The following is a 13,959-nucleotide window of genomic DNA, read 5'->3' as shown; positions in this document are numbered from 1 at the left end:
AGCCTGCTGAGGCGCAATGGAAACTATCCCATGTGTCATCTTCGTTTTAAATACCACCTATTCCCTCCCTGACTCCCCTCTCTTTGTCTCTATCTATTCCCCTTTCTCTCCCTATCTACGTCTTTCTTCTCCTTCTTTTTTTTCCTCTTCCCTTTTACACCCACGCACTCGCTCACAGGCTGAGAGACTTCCCTGTTTATTTTTTAATGGGAAAAAAAAAAAACACAAAATGAAACCGCGGTGGCATATAGAGCACCACAGAGCCTGATTCAATTTTTTTTTTTTTCTCCTGCTCAGGGACACTGTTTCCCAAATACATTGTCACAGTTTTTGTGTTGGAATATGGACAAGCAAAACTGTGAAATATTGAGCCTGTTGACAATTTTTCTAAACATATGTCATCGTGTGCATGTGTGCGAAAGTGTGATCGTGCTGGCGCGCTTGCATATGTGTGTCTGTGTGTCAAAAAAAATAAAAAAATACCACTCTGCACTGTTGATGGGCATTGTTACTGATGCTTCGCTGTCAGGAATAACACTGTTGTGTATTAATTTATGTTAATTAGCACTGGGAATGAAAACCTGAATTTAAACCAAGATTTTTTTTTTTTTGCTCTCCATCATGTGTGACTGCTAGAGTACATGCAAGACTTTGTGTGCATGTATGAGAGCATGCCTGCTGATGATTCCAGTATGGATAGTAGACATATCTGCAGTCGTTAAATTATGTATATCAATATGTAAGCTCATCAACTTTATGCTTTCTGTTCAAGTTCTTTTGAATTTGGCAGGGCTCTGGAGACCGTCCAAGACTGGAATATCTCAGCAACTATTGGATGGATTCTCACGCAATATTGGTGAGCCTTGACTTTTACATTTTTTTAGTAAAATATCCTTGCGAGTGATTGATTGCTGTGAAATGTGGTATGCTTCCTTAAGTAGTCATAGCTGAGTACTACCGTCTGCTTGAAGTCCATCTGCAGTCATTGATTAAAAACCCCCAAACTAGTTTGTGTTCATTACATACAAGGTGTGTCAGAAAAGTTTCAGGACTGGTGTCGCAAAAGATATATTTCGAATCCAAACTAGTTTTCCCCTTCGAAGTAATCCCCCTGGAGTCTAGCGCACTTCCCCAGCCTTCTCTGCCACGCCGCCATGCACTTCTGGAAGGATTCTTTTGGGATCCTCCGCAGCTCTGTCGTCACAGCCATCTTGATGTCGTCCACGTCCTCAAAATGGGTCCCCTTGATGACCCTCTTGAGCTTGGGAAAGAAAAAGAAAAAATCCCATGGAGCCAGGTGGGGTGAGTAGGAAGGTTGCACCAGCACGGCAATGTTCTTCTCAGCCAGGAACTGTCGGATGCTCAGGGCGTTGTGAGCAGGCACGTTGTCATGGTGAAGCAGCCGCGACTTGTCCGGCCAAAACTCTCGCCTCTTCTCACACACTGAACGAAGCAAACGCCACAGGATTTCTTTGTAGACGTGCTGGTTGATCGTCTGAAGGGGAAAACTCCTAGTTTGTAGTTTGGGTTTGAAATATATGTTTTGCGACACCAGTCCTGGAACTTTTCTGACACACCTTGTATCTAGAAGTTTTCTCCATAAAAATGATCCCTTCATGGTGCACCTGCACCATTGCTTCCTCGAGAATGTGCAGATCTATAAAGTCCTCGCCTCTATGTCCACCCACGACGCTCCACTCACTGCAGCTCAAGCACACCAGCTCACCTACGACTCTGCTCAAACACTGTAAAACTAGTCTATGCTACAAAATAGGAAGATGTAATCTAGGAGTAACTCAGCGACACATGTTCAAACCGAAAAATTATCCTTAAGAAGAATAATCATTCGGAAAGGCCCACCCTGCAAATTGATGGGATTGGTTCCTTAGGTTTGTTATGTATGAAACCTCTGAAGTCTAAATACGTGTTTTTTGTTTTTTTTTTCAAGATTGTCATTGGTACTAGTGCACAGGAGCAAAATAGATGAATGAAATAAATTTATGTTTACGTGGTTTGGGAAGGAGCCATGAGAATCTGCCAATCTCTGGTTTTATTGGTTCAAGTTTGTGCTAAAATGAAAATACAGTGCATGTGCAACTTTTTTCCCCCCTTTATTGCAGTGAACACAGTGATTTGTGTGGAGTGAGGTGAAATTTGAGTTGAGCATCGAGCGATATTGAGCTGAGCACCGCGGGGGCATGCGAGCACGAGGGCGATCAGAGCAAACAGATTCGAGAGCGAGGAGCGAAAATTTTCATCGTCTGCAGTTTCAAGGTGAAAATGTTTAGCCATGGTGTGGACTGCTTTTTTTTTTTTTTACCCATGCCATGTGTTCCAGTATATAAAAACGTCATATGGACATTTCAAAGAGGTTTTAAAAAAAAACAACTAATTTTTCTCCCGAGGAGCTTTTGAAAAACACAATATGAGCATTATGCCATTGTTAGCATTCAGCTCATACTGCTGAAGGTAAAGCTTCCTACAGCTGCTGGCATGGTTGTGGACCTTTTATGGTATACCATTTATGATAAATGTCCCATTTTCTTTTATCTTATTCACAGTGAACGTCGCTAAAGCATGCCATGTTTACCCTGTGTGTGTTTCCTCCCAGTGTTCCACTCACCAGTTGACCTTTGTGCTCTTTGATTGCATGTTTTACTGTGCATAATGCGCATACGTGAAACAGCAGCAATAAGTGAGACAGCATACAAGGTTTTTTAAACATTATTTTATTCAGATGTTTATATTTAATCGGCTCCAGCCCCTCCGCGACCCCAGTGAGGATTAAGCGGTGTATAGATAATGGATGGATGGATGGATATTTAATCATTTATGGCAGGCATTTACGAAGAAAGGTAATTCTGAAAATCAAGATACAATTTTGAAGATAGTGAACATTTAAAAGCATGTTAAAAATCCCTCAAGATGTTTGGAGTTTACTGCCTTTTATAGGATGTTAATTATCTATATCATTTCTATAGCTGTAACATCTGCAGCCGATTCAGTCTCGTTTTAGTCGGAGCAGAAAGAAGACATCAGACATGGCGCACTCCAAAAAGGAAAACTTTGACATACTCGTACTCTCATTCACAGTGAACTATGTCAAGACTTTCTGGTGAATAAAATATGAAATTTGCAAAACTGAAATGTGAAACTGATTTCCAACTGGGTCACCGTACTCTATGCGCAAGTGAACAGGGATAATTGGACATTCATATTCTTTTCCTAAATGAATTTGACAGGCCTTTCCCCAGGCTCACCACTAGAGGGTAAAAGTCCTTTTCTCACCCACTCTCTCGGTTTATTTCTGATACTCACACATGACCTACAAATCAGTGGCATCAGTCAGAAGAGAGGGAACAGAGGGAGAGGGAGCGCAGGGGTTTAGGATCCAGCTCTGCTTTCCATAAGCGTCCTAAGACTAAAATGCCGCCTTTCTACTATCCTGCAATTTTCTTTGCAGAAGCGGCGTATTTATTAGTTACACTGACTTATAATCAAGCACTTCACTAAGCCAAAATGTCCAACGGATGAGCAGTTATTTCAAAAGAAAAAAAAAAAAATGAGGACATTGCTTTTTCAGCAGGTACAATAAGGACAATAAGAAGCAACGTGGCGGCTGCTGCTGTGCCAACATTTCAGTTTCACATTACCAAAACCTATTGTCATGTTTTACCAGTAGCAAATGAATGTAAAGGCTGAAAGCTGTGTGCAAAGTGTCAGTCCACAGTATTTATGTTGGTCAGACCTCTTTTAGTAATAGTAGCACAATTGAATTTGCTCTCCACTTGTATAAATGTTATATCTTTGAGTAAAAAGATTAACATCACATCAGATATGAAAGGTTATCAGTAAACTATCATATCTGATGCGAGAGGTTATCAGTAACCTAAAGTAATGCTGTACCTCCCACAGATAAATGTCATGTGTGATAAAGACTCTTATGTGAAAGGTCTGGGTGTACGTGTGCGCATGAATTTTACAATGATGTACGTCTGTATATAGAGGGCAAGACATGTGGTTGTGTGCACACTTGAGCAACACTTGTGTTGTGTTTTAATCTCAGGAAATGCATTGCATTGTAGGAAAGATGCAAATCATGGTCTTTCTGAATGAAACTACGTGTTTTTGAGGTGCTGCCATCCAGCTGTGCAAAGCAGAATCTTAAAAAAGGAGACAGTTACTGATCTTAGGATGCACACGCAGTGATCCAGCTTTGCTAAAAAGAGAATGAGATCACTGATGCATATGAACTTAATCAAGGAGGAGGGAGATAAAGTCACAGCCAAAACTGATAAAGTAGTTATTTTTGTTGTCCTTCCACTCATTTAGTTTTTTTTTTGTCTCAGGAAAAAGCGAGGTTGGGAGTTGATAAGGAAACTGTATGTGTTTTATTTTTTATATAGAGTAGAAGACCAATGCTACTCAGCACTCCTTCTTTCTTTATCTCCTATAGTCTCCCCCTCACTGCCTGTAGCTGCTTCATGCATCTTTAAAAGATGAGAGGGAGGCTCCACTTTCTCACGCCATGTATGACGAGGAGGGAGAAAACACAAGAAAGATGAAGGAGGAACAGTAGGTAGCAGCATGCCAGCCCACATACCATACACTCACACTGTACTACAGGATATTTATATAAAACTTAATCACCCTTTGTCTCTCTTTCTTTTCTGTGTCGTGAGGTATTCCCCAATTCCTACCTCCTCTTCCTCTGCATTTCATGCCGCTCTCGGTGAATCTCATCAGGATAATTATTCGCGCACAGGCATCCAAGGCACGAGCATCTGCCTCTCCTTCTGTTGACCTCCCCCTGCCTCCCCCTCATTTTTTCCTTTTTTTTTTTTTCTCCATCCTCCTCCTCCTCTCCTCTCTTCTCCTCTCCCTTACACCTTTCACTTCTTTTCCCAGCCTCATCATCCGTCTTCTCTCTCCTCTCCTCTCCTTCTGTTCAAGACATTTATTTGTTAACTAGAGCATCTCTCCCATTTATTAGCCACTTCACTGTCTTTGCAAATCGCAAACATACTCTGCATAATAGAATAACTGGTGCAAAGGGGGGGAACAAAGCAGAGATGAAATGTGATGGGGGGAGAAGAGCAGATTTGCAGGGAATGTTAACCGAAAATACGCCTTGAAGAGTTGGACTAAATATGCAGATATATTTGGGAGGTCATACCAAAAATACTACAATCAGAGACTCATTCAAACGTTCCTTGTAGTCCTTTTGCTGTGTGTTATTTTCCTTTTTCCTGCAAATACAGTCCAGACGAGAGGAAGTAACAGTAGCTATAGGATACGCTGCCGCCACAACAAACCATATGATGTGCGCATTAGGAGAACATCCGGCTGTATCGTTTTACATTTAATCACTGGCAGGTAAAACCTCTTATCTCCACAATGATATTTTAAAGAACTAACATTGTTTTTTTTCCTGATGACTGAATGAGACTTCCAGTCCTCAGAGGCCCACCAAATCATATTGTTCTGCTAAAGTGAAGACACGGCAAGGGGAGTTATGAGGTTTACATAGTAAAGAAATAATGGCTGCCACTGTTAAGCTGCTCTCTCTATATGCTTTTAAATGCCTTAATGGAATCAATATAGCAGCAGAGGTGTGTAGACAGCTATCACAGGATCACACAGCGCTTTCCGCAAAGCATACGGTCAACAGATGCTGACCTTGTATTATCACATTTAAGATGATAGATGCGTCTGTGTAGGTAGGACCAACATATTACTAACCAGAGGCACTGCCAGGAATCCAGGAATCACACTAACGTGAAGTGACTCCCACTTAAGAAACCACATGTACTCTTGCTGGCCTGAGGTAAAAACACATCCCAGTCAGTTGCTCTCTTGACCCAAGTCAGGTGAAGTGCAAAGGTGACGTGTCTACGAAAGAGCGAGTGACGGCATCCATCACCAAGCTGTTAGGAATTTTTTGGCTCATTGTCCATCAGTCCACCGCTTTAATCCAGATTGAACTGATGCCCACCAAATGTTGTTTAGACTTTTATGGTCGTCAGATGATGAAGCCTGAGGTTTTTGGTGGGGAGGTTTTTCTTCTTGTGACACTGTGAAGCTGACATTTGTAACTGGTTTATAACCAAGTACCTTCAAAACCTGTGGCATCCCTATTAACATTAGTCACACATAGCCAGACTGTTCTGTAGCACTGATAGCGTCGTGCAGAATGGTCGGACATCACCTCAGAAACACTGTGGCTTGTTTGTATTTTTATAAACCAGTTACAGTCTTTTTAGGTGGAGCTAAGGATGAAGCCACGGTGTGCCTTGAAATAGTGCTAGACAAACTGTTTTGGTGGAATTTCCATTCAGGTAGGCAAAAACAACCTCCAAGAACCAGCAATGGTGCATTATTGCACACTCCAATCGTTTGGCAAAAGCTTAAAGAACATTTTAAGTGTGGTAGGTTGCTGCTGGGACATTGTTGTTTCTCGTGGTGAAGGGGTTCTTGTAAATGTTAATGGTAAGATAGCAAAAAGGGAGGAGAAAATTCCATGAAATGCACGGCCAGTGGCAGGCTTATACCCACAGTCTGCATCTCGTGAGTCAGTCTATATCAGCATTAACTGTACTTTGGATTTCGTGCTTATTAGCAAATGTTAGCATGCAAAGAAGCTGAAATTACATGGTGATCACGATGAACATTATTCCTAATAAACATAGCATATTGTCCGTTTTTACCATGATTTTTTTTAACCATAATTTTAGCCTTTAGCTCAAAGCACTGAGACCAAGTACAGCCTCACAGAGCCACCAGACTCTTACCCTGTGTTGTGTCATTACATACCACAGCTGCCCTCACAAAGTACATACTGTTTCATGCAGTATGCAAACAACTGGGACACAGCACTTTGTCATAATTATGTGCCTTAAGCTTTTGACTGCCTTGCTCATATATTAATTGCAGTCTGTGGTATGATATGAGCTGTTCGCGTGCTTTCGGTGGCTTAAGCCTGTTTTGTGAGTGAGATACGGTGATGTATGTAACGTACCGTCCGCTACACAGAGGACTGTTGGTCAGAATTACCAGAAAAGCATGCCGGCTTGCATACTGTAAAATGAGAACGGATATAGGACATGATGTTTTTGGCATACTGCAGTCAAAATAATATGTACTGGGACCTAATAAATCCTTTAATAGTATACTATTTAGTATGGTAGTAGACATTGGAACGCATCCTTCGTCTTGTTTTGTGTTTATCCTATCAAGCCACATCTCCTAATTTGTATCTTTATGGCCAGACAGTCGACCATATAATGTATAATTAGAAGGGATGACAGCCTACAGATCTGTCCTGAAGCATCACTGTCTTCACCTTCTCTACTTGCTATATGTCCTTGTTGCACCCACTGCATCTGTTAGCACATTTCTATCACACATGCTGTGCTATATATAGCAAAATGGCATCTGTAAGGAGTTTTCTCCTCCGTTATGGTGATTTTTTTACCAACTGCAAAAAGCTTTACAGAGGGCTTGGATGTGTATTTATAATTTTTTACTACAAGTAAGATTTATGGTCTTTGTAAAACTCAACAAAAGTTGTTGATTTTAGTGCTAAAATGATTAGATAATGAACGATTTTCACAAGTAATTAATCATTACAGTCATGTATCCAGAAGAATATTTAATGGGTTCAGCTTCAGCTTCACAAATGCAAAAAAAAATGTTGCTTCTTCTCATTTGCATCAGTGTTGATACACTATTTTTTTTATTTTGAACTCTCCACTATTATCTAAACCTGATAATTGGCTAATAGTGAAAATAATAAATGTACTTATTGTAAATGACATAATTAGCTGCAGTCTGAAACATTTATTACAGATGCTTAGCAGTACATAAAACGAGTATATGTGTGACAGGACAGTAGTCAACTTAGTCACACAGACTCATTTTTGTCTCCAACAAAAGACTTTATGATCAAAAGGAAGGAGGAGAATGGAAAAAGGAAAAAAAAAAGAAAAAGCAAGTCACTTAGTTAATGTAAGGCCCTGCTAATCAAACATCTAATTCTATGCCCATAAAATTAATAGAATGGAAGATAACATTGCAGAATGGGGGAATCTTTCATGCATAAGCAGAGAAGATTTACATTGCACTGTGGGTGAAATGTGGGGGGATGGGAACTCCTCCTCATCGCCACAGCAGGGTTGCAGTATGCATATTCAGATGACAAGGAATGCATACAGTATGGCATACTGTACACGCATAGAGGCTTTTCAAGGGCAGGCACAACACTGTGCTCTATAGTCTACAATCTATATGTCCTCAGTCTGAAACTCAGCAACCATGCAAATTTAATGTAGGTTTGATCCATATGTAACAGAGGCCGGTTGATTTGTGTCTTTTTGAATTTCAGTAGCTCACGAAAGAACAGTTGGCGAAAGTGAGACATGTAGGCAGGGGCATCTATAAGACATTGCCTTGGTTCAGACATATCAATTAAACATCAATGGCCAGCAGGGCATCGTTCGGACTGCACTCAAGCTACTGTAGATGAATCCCAGAAAAAATTCTCATATTCACCCAAGACTTCACATCCAAAAATAGGGCTGTGTTGATTAAACATAAATGAGTATGGGATTGTTTGATGAGTTTTTGTGTGCGCGTGTGCACCGGGTCTTTCCCCAGAGCGGTTCTGTTCTGTTCCTCTCCAAGGTGATGCCGGTTACCATGGCAGCAACACTAGCTCTGAATCTCTACCTCTTCCTCCCTTTCCTCCCTCTTTCCATCTTTATCTCTCTTTTCACGACACTCCCATCTCTCGACACTCTCTTCCTCCTGTTCTTTCTGCCACTTTATTTTTTTCGGTCTCTTTTCTTTCTCTCTGCAGCCTCCATCGCAGTAAGCAGGCCACCAGCCATGATTTGCATGGCACAGTTGGTCCTCATCCAGGCTTTCTCATTTCTGGCAGGGAGATATATGGAAATTATTGAAATGTTACACATATCACCACAATTCTATCCAGCAGGTTCCCCCTAAATATGCTTTTAGACTCCTATATCTTCAGCATTCATTTGACTTTTTCTTGACCCTACTTTGTTCCTCTGCTCTGCTGTGTCTTACAAAGGAGACACACAGTTCAATAAATATCCATATCTACCATCAATACATAGATTGAAATGCATGGACTGCGTATTTTGCATGGAACACTTTGTATTCTATTCAAATTTCTGTTTATTTTCTCTTTCTGTTTCCTTCTGTGTGTATTTGTTATATACATGCGGCATCCACAGCATTTCAAACGCAGCCTTTCTAGCTGCGTCTTGATTGAATGTTGACCGGAGTTTTGCTCAGTTTCTGTGAAGCAGGACATCGCTTTGCATATTTCCTCAGCAGTCTTCATCGCCCTTCATCTTCTCTTTTCCATCGAGTTTGAACAATCAAACAATGTGCATCAGAATGAAGAACAGAATGGGGAGAGAGCAGTGTAATGTAGAGGAGTGATTTCCATTCCCAGTAGAAATCAATAGACTGAGATCTAACATCTTGGGAACGTGCGCTTGATGCAGGTGTACATACGTGCGTGTATATGTCGCTGTGCAGTATGCATATACGTGGACCTGAATGTCTATTTCAATATGTGTTTATCATTAAATGTAGTTTTATGTTTTAGTTTGTGTGTATCGGTGTGTACGTGTGCGCCTAGAACTGATAGCCACAGCCAGAAGGTAATCAATACTGACTGTAAATGATGGCTATTATGGGACCAGGCCTGTGGTGGGACATTGCAGTGGTGATGTAGATGGAGCCTGCGTGAGTGTGTGTGGAGTGCGTATAGCGCTGGTATTTGATCCTGTGTGCGAGCGTGTCCTCCAGTGCAGGGCAAACAGAGAGGGTGTGGTTGGTGGGCAGACAGGGTCCCAGTCTCAGTCCTGGGTGTACGATAACAGTAATTCAATTGAGCTGGCGAGCGCCGGCCTGTGGGATTCGCTGCCTGTGGGTATGTTTGTGTGCGTGCGTGAGTGTGTGTGAGCGTGTGTTTTAGTCATTAGGCAACCTGATCCTCCTGGCTCCCTCCTCAGGTCTGAATGAATAAGTGATCAAGGTCTATAACACTGTGTGTGAACCTGTGTGTTTATGTATGTGTGTCTTTTGTGTTTTTACTTTCATCCTACTTCCCTCCCTTTTGTCCTTTCCTCATCCTTCCTTTTTCTTTCCCTTTTATTCCTGTGCTGTCGTTTATCCTCCTTATTCCTTTTGGCCATTTTTATTCAGTTTTATTACTTACATTCTTTTACGGATATTTAGTCTTTTTTTGTTTGCATTCTCTCACTTTTGTTTGTGTCTTGCCTTAAGTATTCTTCTACAAAGGACAACTTTAAATCCCTCATCACAGATGAGTAGTTCAAGGGCTGTTGGAATGCTGACATTTCAATGATACTTTCAGGTCTTTAAATGGTGTCATTTTGAGTTTTTTTTTTTTTTTTTAGAGGGTTACATGAAACAAGGTACCAACTCATATCTAACTTTCATGTAATTTCTTGAAAGAACCTCTAATTTCACCTTCAAAGTAGCTACTAATGCTGCAGGTTGACATACTTTTGCCACTCACAGATATGTAATATGTAATATATCTATATGTAGTAATATATGGAATTGCACCGATCAATTATGATTTGGACATACTACACCAACACGGAGTCCGATCAGAGACTACGCCGGCGGCTACCTGAGAGAGAAGGAAGCGCAAATGGTACGAACGTAAAACAAAGGAGGAGGAAGAGAGCCGGGATCCATGCTAGGCTAAAGGTTAACCCCTCCAGACCAGCAGTACTGTCGCTCCTACTCTCCAATGTCTGCTCCCTCGACAACAAGCTGGACGAGCTACGTTTGCTGGGAGAAACCCGCGGACAGTGGAAAGACTGCTGTGTGTTTGCTTTTACAGAAACATGGCTCCATGACACCATCGCAGATGGTGATGATGATGATATTTTAGATCATATTTATGTTGAAAATTCCAAAAGGTTCACAAACATCCAAGCACCATTGCAGTCACTCAGATATTCTTTGGGATGATTTATCAAGATGTTTAAATATCTATTTCAGAGACACTCCAGAATATCCATACAATAACAAAAGAAAACAATCAAAAATGGAAATTTAAAAATGTACTCAAGTAAACAGGTGCCATTGGTACCATTTCTTCCGAAGGTGAACCGACCTTTTCACTGTTCAACTAAAAGAGAGCCACATAACAGACCACGTTCATCCTTCTATTCGTCATTTTGATTCCCTCCTTTTTCCCTGCGTCTTTCCCCCACTCCGCTGAGCTGGTCCTTGGCAACCGATCGTCCTCTCCGGGCCAAACACAAACAAATGGCAGCCTCCCTCTGCAACAGCACGATGCACTGACACACACATGCATAAGCATGGCTGGACATGGCCCGATCACGCACCCATGAGCAAGCAGATGCACATACAGGACTGTAGATGCAGTACGCCTGCACATATGTACCAGCATGGATGAAAGCTCATGTGAGCAACCATCCATGCATGTGTACGGCGGACTCATGGCCACACGCAGAGAGACAGAAATACTGTATGGACACAAACATGCAATCCACTGCACAACCCTGTGGTGTTATTTTAGCATAATCCTTGGTTTAATATGAATCCAGACCTATTTTCCCAAGGAGATGCTGCCATAGCCTGATTTTACTAGGACAAAGTCACTTAGCCTAGAAACACACACACACAAACACACATTCAGGGTGGGATCAGACTGTGTTCATGCCAACTAGTCCCAGATTGGGCGCTCATGGTGACAATGTAATGAGTGGAGACCAATATGTTGCCTGCCTTCCTGCTTCCCTGTTTTTTTTTTTGTTTTTTTTTTCCTGCCTCCCTGAGCGTTGGGATCCCTTGTTCCTTCGTTCCATGCCTTGGAGCGTCTGACACACTCCCGCTGTGCCCACTTATGTGTCTCCCTCTACTGTCATACAGCGTCACTCTGACATGTCGCTTGTCTGCGAAGCCTACTTATCACAAAAAGCTATTCCTGCTGCAATGTCAAAAGTGTGTGAAGCATATCCCTTGCTGTGTATTTACATTCAGCAGCTCAGAGTTTGAATAATGATCTGACTTAGAACATTGTGTCTGGGGTTAATTATTGCACCGCGTCGACTGTATGTCGCTGACTGTGACCCTGTTTGGAAGCTGAAGATGAATTTTGCAACAAGCTTAAATCAACTCGCCTTCACTCGTTCGCTTATATTCAAATTACACAAATTAGTAACTGAACTGTCACAGAGAAGTAGCTGAATAATACAAAAGACCAATTTTTCAACATTTCTATAGACATCTGATTAAATGCTAAATACAAAGACAGTTTGATTCTTAAAGCATCAGTTTTTTAAATGTTGGTTATGAAGTAATAAACAACAGTAAGAGTCTACAGTGAGACTAAAGGCTCTGCTGTGTTTCAGTAATAAACATGAAGTGATGAACGGAGGTGAACTGGGAGGGCACTGAAGGTGTACACAGGGGATACTTTGAATATGCAAATATGAGAAAACAGTGTTTGTGTGATAATACCATTTGTTGGTCATGTAATAAGACCCCGTATTCCCTCTACAATCATGCAAAGCAATCAGCGCAGCTAATGGCTCTCGTGAGATGCCTGCCATTCTGTTATAGATCCACCATCTTGTCTTGTAGCAGCAAACGTCGTAGCTTGACAGCACTATCTGGTTTTCTCCAAATGTGACGAATGTAGGGAAGTGGTTGAAAGCACACACCCAACCCTTGCATTGTTCTCCCTTTTTTTATTCTCAGTGGCCCAGATTGTGCACTACAGGCTCTGCACATTTATGCTCTGGCCTCAGATATTAGCAGCTTCCCAACGCTGCCGCCGTGAACCACCAATACAGTTTGCTTTTTTTCCCCCCATTTTTGAAGAAGCAAATGCAATCAACAGACATAAAGAATAACTTTTATCAGATATTAAATATAGATGAAAAATAATATGGAGATGGAAATTGCAAGTTGGAAGTGCTTTGATATGTTTTGAGATCCCTCTGTTGCTTCGTAGGCATCAGTTTGCTTCATTTTCAGATGTTTAGTGACTTGTATGAAGGGAGTCATGGTTGTTGAGTGTTAGCAGGTTGGAAGAAGCAAAAATCGTCAATGGCTGACAAATCCTAATACTAATTCTTCACACATTATAACAGGTTAATGGCAATCTGAGAAGTGTAGCCACACTGTGTTACTAATCGAGTTACTATCAAAGCTTGTTTCTTGCTATGTGCAGACTATAAATGTGCTTTAACCGCCAAGGGGCACCATTGTGCCAACATATTTTTTTACTTCTCTAATTTAAGTGAACAATTAAAGTAATTATGGGCCCCAGGTCTGTCACAGCGTGTAACTATTGTTCCTCCGCCCTCGAAACACAAGTATGTCTTTTGTGTCGTTTTTAAACAATAGCTGGTTGGTTCAGTTGGTTCAAGCATGATGCTGCTAATGTTCAAGTTGTGTGTTTGATCCCCGTTTGGGCCACTGATTGTTTTTTTTTTGCACTGTGCAATGTTTCCTCAACATTAATTAGTGTTTTTTTTGCCCTTTACTCTTGCCTGACTGATTCTGCTTTCCGTAGCTTCAGACATGTTACGTTTAAGGGTGGTGTCACCCTGGATATTCAGACAGGGCGACAATTTCACTGTGCTGCTAATAACTGTGTACCAGATCTGGTATTTTATTGGTTTGTACGTCATTATTTATGTGTTATTGGTGTGAACAAGCAGCTGAATTCTTTACATTTTTTATGTGTAAAAAGTAGAACTTGGTCTCAGTTGAAAAATGACAGATTTACTGTATATTTGTGAGTGCTTAGAATAGCTAGAAATGACCACGGTAGCTATTTAGTAATACTTAAAAAAAAACTAAAATAAAATCCTGCCTGGAAAAAATGTATCTTGCGCTCTTTCCAAACCA

This window comes from Stegastes partitus, unplaced genomic scaffold (genome assembly GCF_000690725.1).
Source record: "Stegastes partitus isolate 25-593 unplaced genomic scaffold, Stegastes_partitus-1.0.2 Scaffold1678, whole genome shotgun sequence".
NCBI lineage: Eukaryota > Metazoa > Chordata > Actinopteri > Pomacentridae > Stegastes > Stegastes partitus.
Note: the sequence above shows the minus strand (reverse complement) of the source record.